The sequence below is a fragment of the Leptonychotes weddellii genome, chromosome 12, assembly GCF_054177405.1.
Source record: "Leptonychotes weddellii isolate Sample4059 chromosome 12, ASM5417740v2, whole genome shotgun sequence".
Taxonomy (NCBI): domain Eukaryota; kingdom Metazoa; phylum Chordata; class Mammalia; order Carnivora; family Phocidae; genus Leptonychotes; species Leptonychotes weddellii.
Window position 1 is genome coordinate 91789778 of NC_138380.1, and position 7002 is coordinate 91796779.

The window sequence follows — 7002 nt, forward strand, 5'->3', positions numbered from 1 at the left end:
GAGGAACATAGTGTCAGGGCCCCTGGGTGGCTCAGTCCATTGAGCATCCCATTCTTGGTTTCTGCTCAGGTCAGGATCTCAGGTCATGGGATCGAGCCCCCGCGTCAGGTTCCGTGCTCAGCACAAAGTCTGCTTGAGATTCTCTCTCTCCCTCTGCACCCCCCACCTCGCTCTGTCTTTCAAGTAAATAAATAAATAAAATCTTAAAAAAAAAGTGCTCAGTGCCTAGTGCCTGTTCACTGCCCCCATCCTCTACCCCAGAAAAGAGCAGGGGAGCCTCTCTTGTGATCTCCAAATGCGAATATCCGAGATATCCAGGTGAGGAGCCCTCTTTCCATTAGACCAGGGAGGGAGTGGAGAGATGGCCTGGCACAATGCCGCCCAGAACCACACCCCCCGATCCACCACGTTCCGGGGACCTGCTGTGTGGTTGTATACGGCACCAGGGATATGAAAGTGAGTGCAGCTTCTGCCTGCAGGCAGCCCACGGTCTGGGAGCGCCAGGGGCCAGGACACAAAGTGATAAATGCAATAACAACTCCTGGCTCTTATCTAGCACTTAGCCTGTGCCAGCTATTGAGTTCCTCCCATACGTCGGCTTCCTTAACTCTCATGCTGACCTTACAGGGAACCCATAATTATTAACTCCATCACACAGATAAGGACAGTGAGGTACAGGGGATGTTCCAAGGGCGACATCCAGTGAGCGGCAGAGTTGGGGCACCTCGTCCCCGTCCTTAGCCACTTGTGCTAACTCGACTTTGCTGCTTGATCGGCAAGTCCCCAGGCCTCCAGAGGAGGAGGGGTGAACTCCACTGTGTCACCAGCAGCTTGGGTGTAGGAGGGTGAATGGCATTTTGTGGACAGAGAGGTATTCCAGACAGAAGGCACAGCTGAATCACAGGGGCAGCGGCAAGAAGCTGAAAGGCGTAAGGCCAACAGAGGGACAGGTCCAGAGAAACGTGAAGACATGTCAGCTTCCGAAGTCCTGCTCGCTTCCCCATAGGAAAAGCCAAAAACGTGCACTAGGAAATCTGTGCTTCCCAGAAGCTGGTTCTCTCTTGCACCAGAGACCCCAACTGAAAATTCAATTTGCTGTTCCAGAGCCGAACCTCCTAACTCCCAAGCTCTGTCTGTTTTGCAGGAAAGCCAGCTGCTTGCCAAGAATTCCCTTTTCCCTAAACTTATCACAGAGCTCACTGGGCTTTAACCAAGACGCACGAATCATGACTACATTCGGTTCCATGTCTGCCATTGAGAGCGCAGGCGTTCAGTGAGTCAGAGACATGGAAGCCCAGAGAGGGAGAGCAGCTCATGCTCAGCCACACAGAAAAGTGGTGGGAAAGACTGGAGTGCAAGGAGCAGACTCCACAGGCTTTCCAAGTGGTGGCGCGAGCCCAGAGCAGAGGGACTAGTAGAAATGTCGGAATACTTGATTTCAGCCCTTCAGATCAGTCTAGTTTCAACAGTCAATAGACATGCAAACAAATAGAGCATCCAGCACGAGTGGTTCTGACCAAATGCACATCCAGGTACTTGGCTTTGAATGCCAGCCGCGGTCCAACCCAGCGGGGGTGGTGATGACAATGTTGATGGGGGGATTGGAGCTGAGTGGTGAGGTTAGTTGTCCCCCTGTCAGGTTGCCCTGCTTGCAACCTGGAGCCCAGTGGGAGCCATTCCAAAGCCTGGCATGGGCTGCCTCTCAGAAAGGAGCACATCACCCGCTCTCAAGAGATTAAAACCCCTACTCCTGAGCGAGAGCCCACTGGAGCTCAGGAGGGTGGCAGGACTCCTGAAATCAAGTGGCCCTCGAAGGTATTTCTCCTCATCCTCCTGCACACGCCTCCCTCATCATGCCAGGTGGCCCAAAGCCAGTTCCCAGGGCCCAGACTCCCTCCTTGTGCCGATATGTATTTCCCATCTTGCTGAGCATCATACTAAAGCACAGCCTCTAAACTACCTGTGGGGGGAGGATCAATCCCCATTATAAGTTTTAGTCCATCACATACCAATTAATACTTATAAAATAGAACAAAAATAAAGATCTAGAATAATGAAATGAAAAAAAGAAAAATATGTGAAATGCAAGTTCAGATTTTTATATTAAATTTTTACTATTTGAGATAATTAGAGATTCACATTTTTTAAAGATCTATTTATTTGAGAGAGAGAGAGACAGAGAAGACTCCTCCCCAAGCGGGGGGAGGAGCAGAGGGAGAGGGAGAGAGAGAATCTCAAGCGGACTCCCCACTGTGCACAGAGCACAACGCAGGGCTCGATCCCATGACCCTGAGATCATGATCTGAGCCGAAATCAAGAGTCGGACACCCAACCAACTGAGTCACCCAGGTGCCCCAAGATAATTATAGATTTATGTGCATTTGTGAGACCTAATACAGAGAGATTTTATATGCCCTTTATCCACATTCCCTAAGAGCACATGTTACAAAACTCCAGTACAACATGTCATCTGGGATTCTGGCATGATTACATGTAGTCAAGACATGGAACATTCCATCAGCACAGGGATGCCTCCTGGGGCTTTTATAGTCACACCCACCAGCTCCCTTCACCACTTCCCAAACCCCCAGAAACCACAAATCTGCTCTCCATTTCTAGCATTTTGTCATTTCAAGAATATTATTTGCCAGCCATAGCAATTAGGCAAGAAAAAGAAATGCTATTCAAATTTGAAAAGGAAGAAGTGAAAAATTCTGTCTGCAGATGACCTGATTTGATGTGTAGAAAATCCTAAGGATTCCCCACCCCCCACCATGCACACATACAAATTGGTAGAACTAATGAACAAATCCAGCAAAGTTTCAAGATACAAAATCAACATATAAAAATCAGTTGCGGGGCACCTGGGTGGCTCAGTCAGTTAAGCGTCAGCCCTCAGCTCAGGTCATGATCCCAGGGTCCTGGGATCGGGCCCCACTTCAGGTTCCCTGCTCAGCAGGGAGTCTGCTTCTCCCTCCCCATCTGCCCTTCCCCCTGTTTGTGCTCTCTCTCTCCAATAGATAAATAAATAAAATCTTTTTAAAAAATAAATAAATAAAAATAAAAATCAGTTGCGTTTCTAGACCCTAACAATGAACAATCCAAAAAAAGAAATTGAGAAAACAATTCCATTTATGACAGCATCAAGAAGAATGAAATATTTGGGCATTAACTTAACCAAAGAGGAAAAGGATTTATACATTGAGAATTGTAAAACATCACTGAAAGAAATTAAAGAGGATACAACTAAGGATGCCTGGGTGGCTCAGTTGGTTGAGCATCTGCCTTCAGCTCAGATCATGATCTCTGGGTCCTGGGATCGAGTCCCGCATCAGGCTCCTTGCTCAGCAGGGAGCCTGCTTCTCCCTCTGCTTGCTTCTCCTCCTGCTTGTGCACTCTCTCTCTCTCTGATAAATAAAAAGTTTTTTAAAAAAAAGAAATTAAAGAAGATACAAATAAATGGAAAGACATCCCATGTTCATGGCTTAATACTGTTAAAATGTCCACACTACCCAAAGCCGTCTACGATGCAAAACAAGCCCTATAAAAATCCCAATGACATTTCTTGAGGACATAGAATAATCCATCCTATAATTCATATGGAAACCTAAGGCACCCCAAATAGCCAAAACAACCTTGAAAAAGAAGAACAACGTTGGAGGGTTAACCCTTTCTCATCTCAAAACTTAATACAAAGCTGTAGCTATCAAAACAGTGTAGTTTTGACATCAGGAAAGATATTCAGACCAACGGAATGGAATAGAGAACCCAAAAATAAATCCCCACGTATATGGTCAAATAATTTTTGACAAATTGCCAAACCATTCAATAGGAAAAGGACAGTCTTTTAACAAATGACGCTGGGATAATCAGATATCCACAAGCAAAGAAATGTAGTTGGGACCTTACCTAGCATCCTTACAAAAACTGTCTCAGGATGGATCAAAGTTAAGACTAACACGATTGAATGATTAGGAGAAAATACAACAGGGAAACTTCGCGATGTTGGCTTTGGCAAAGACTCCTCAGATGCGACACCAAAGCCACAGGAAACAACAGAAAAAGACAATTTGGACTTGATCAAAATTAAAATTTTTTTGTGCACTGTAAGACAATATCAACAGAGGGGAAAAAGCACCCCCCCAAACTGTGAGAAAATATTTGCAAGCATGTGCTTGCGTATCTGATGAGGGATCAATATACAGACTATAAAGAGAGCGATCCACAAAAGCAACAAATACAACCTGATTTAAAAACGGGCAAAGGACTTGACAAGACACTTCTCCAAAGAAGACATACAAACGGCCACTAGGACATGACGAGATGCTCAACGCCAAGCATCAATGCCAAGCCTGAGAACCCTTTGCCTAATGCTCGATCCCAAAGATTTTTTCCTATTTTTTTAAATGAAAGTTCTATAGTTTTACTGGTAAGTCCATGACCCATTTAGAGTTCATTCTTGCACAGGGAATGCAGCTCTGGAAGAGGTTCCGTTTTTCTCCAGGGGTGCCCGAATTGCCCCAGTGTCCACTTGTTAGAAAGGTTCTCCTCCATGGACTGGCTTTTGCACTTTTGATCAGCATAAGCTGCGCATGTCTATACAAACTCTCCCATGTGGGGTGCAGGGGGGGAGGCCTTGGCTGTGGCTGGGTCAGCTGGGGTCAGCTGAGGGAAGGGAGGGCACAGGAAGGGCCTTGCAGGGGTAAGGGGGCTAGATGGCAGGCAGGTCGGCCCATTGGACCGTCCTGAAGCTCACGGGCAGAGTTGGGATTGAGGCACCCAGGCCAAGCCCCGCAGAGCCTACAGTAATGGGGAGAAGAGTCTGGAGGCAGTGGCCCCTGGGACAGGCCAGGCCTGTCCAGGCCTATCAAGGATTTCCCTTTCTTCTGTCCCTGACCAGCTTTGAAGGGGGGAAAAGGCAGCCACACAACCCGGGGCAAGTCCCCTGGGTCCTCAGTTTTCCCCATCTGTGAAATGGGGCTCATAAAAACACCTTCCTCATAGGTGTTGAAAAATTGGTATATGAATTTTTTAAAATAGTACGCCATCATCAGGAAATCTGATGTGTTATAAAGAAAATGACCAAGAAGAAGGGAATCTAATGAGTAGTGAGACTTTTGTCAATAAAGCCGATGATGAATAGAAATTGTTAACCTCTTTACAAACCAACTAACCTGATTTTTTTTATATATAAAAAAAAAGGAGCTGAAACATCCCAATAAAAGTTGTTTAAGGGAACCAAGAATACTCAGTGGGGAGAAGACAGTCTCTCCAGTAAATGGTGCTGGGAAAACTGGACATACACATGCAGAAGAATGGAAACAGGACCCCAATCCTACACCACTCACAAAACTAACTCTAAATGGATTAAGGACTTGCATGGAAGACCTGAAACCATAAAATTCCTAGAAGAAAACACAGGAAAAAAGTTCCTTGACATGGGTGGTGGTGAGGGTTTTTTGGAAATCACACCTAAAGCGCAAGCAACAAAATAAAAAATCAACAAGTGGGACTATCTCAGACTAAAAGGCTCTACACAGCAAGGGAAACCAAGAACAACGTGACAAGAAAACCTACAGAACAGAAAAGAAATATTTGCAGACCATCTATCTGATAAGGGTCAATCCACAAAATATAGAGAGCTCTTACAACTCAATAGCAAAACAGCAAACAATCCAGTTTTTAAATAAGCAAAAGATCTGACCAGGCATTTCTCTGAAGAAGACCTCCAGATGGCCAACAGGCACTTGAGAAGACGTTCAACGTCATTGGTCGTCAGGGAAATGCAAATCAAAACCACAACGAGATGTCACCTCACACCGGTCAGAATGGTTATCGTCAAAGCAACAAGATATAGCACATGTCGGCGAGGATTCGGAGAAAGGGGACCCCTCGTGCACTGCTGGTGGGAATGCGAACTGGTACAGAAAACAGTATGGAGGTTCCTCCAAGAGTTGAAACTAGAAATCCCATTCAAGCCAGCAACTGCACTTCTGGGTCTTTATCCAAAGAAATGAAATCACTATCTGGAAGACGTATCTACACCACCGAAGACAACGGAACAGCCTGAGTGTCCCCCGGTGGAGGAACGGACAAAGAAATTGTGGTCTACGTATACCATGGAGTATTACTCAGCCACCAAACAAACAAGGAAATCCTACCACTTGGGGCACCATGGATGGACCTCGAGGATATTATGCTAAGTGAAGTAGGTCAGACAGAGAAAGACAAATACCGTATGAGCTCACTTCTACGTGGAACCTAAAACAAAACAAAGCACAAATCTCATGTAAAGCAAGAGTAGATCTGAGGTTCTAGAGGCGGGGTGGGAGGACAGGGACTGGGACGAAGGGCACAAGCGTCCAGGTGTAAATACATCGTGACCAGCGATGTGATGCGCAGCACGGTGCCCGTAACCAGGGCTGTGCCGTGGTGTGTAGGGAGGTTGCTAAGGGGGTGGATCCTAAGACTTCTCATCACAAGGAGAGATTTCTTTTGCTTTTTCGTTTTATTATATCTGTATGATACAGTATGAGGTTATGTAACCAGCACGCTGGACACCTCAAACTTAGTGCTACAGGTCAATTATCTCAATAAAAGTGGAAAAACCATCTTTATACATTTTTTTTTAAAGTTTAGGGTTGTTTTTTTTTTTCCTGATCTGCCACATAGTAAACGTTCAATGAGACTAATAGCAGTATCCTCAGCATTACTGGATTTACCACTTCTGCCCTCCCTCCGCGGGGTGTTCCTTGGGAGAATAGAGCAGCTGGGGCAGCGGATCATGAGACACAGTGACACACAGTGACACATGTCTCATGACATGACATGAGACATGACATGACGGCGGGAGCCCCTTGGGCAGCTCGCCTCTTGCAGTGCCTGGAGGCACCTGTTTTCTTTTCTTTTTAATTTAATTCAATTTTATTTAAATTCAATTACTTAACATACAGTGTATTATTAGTTTCCGAAGTAGAGTTCAGGGATTCATCAGTTGCATAT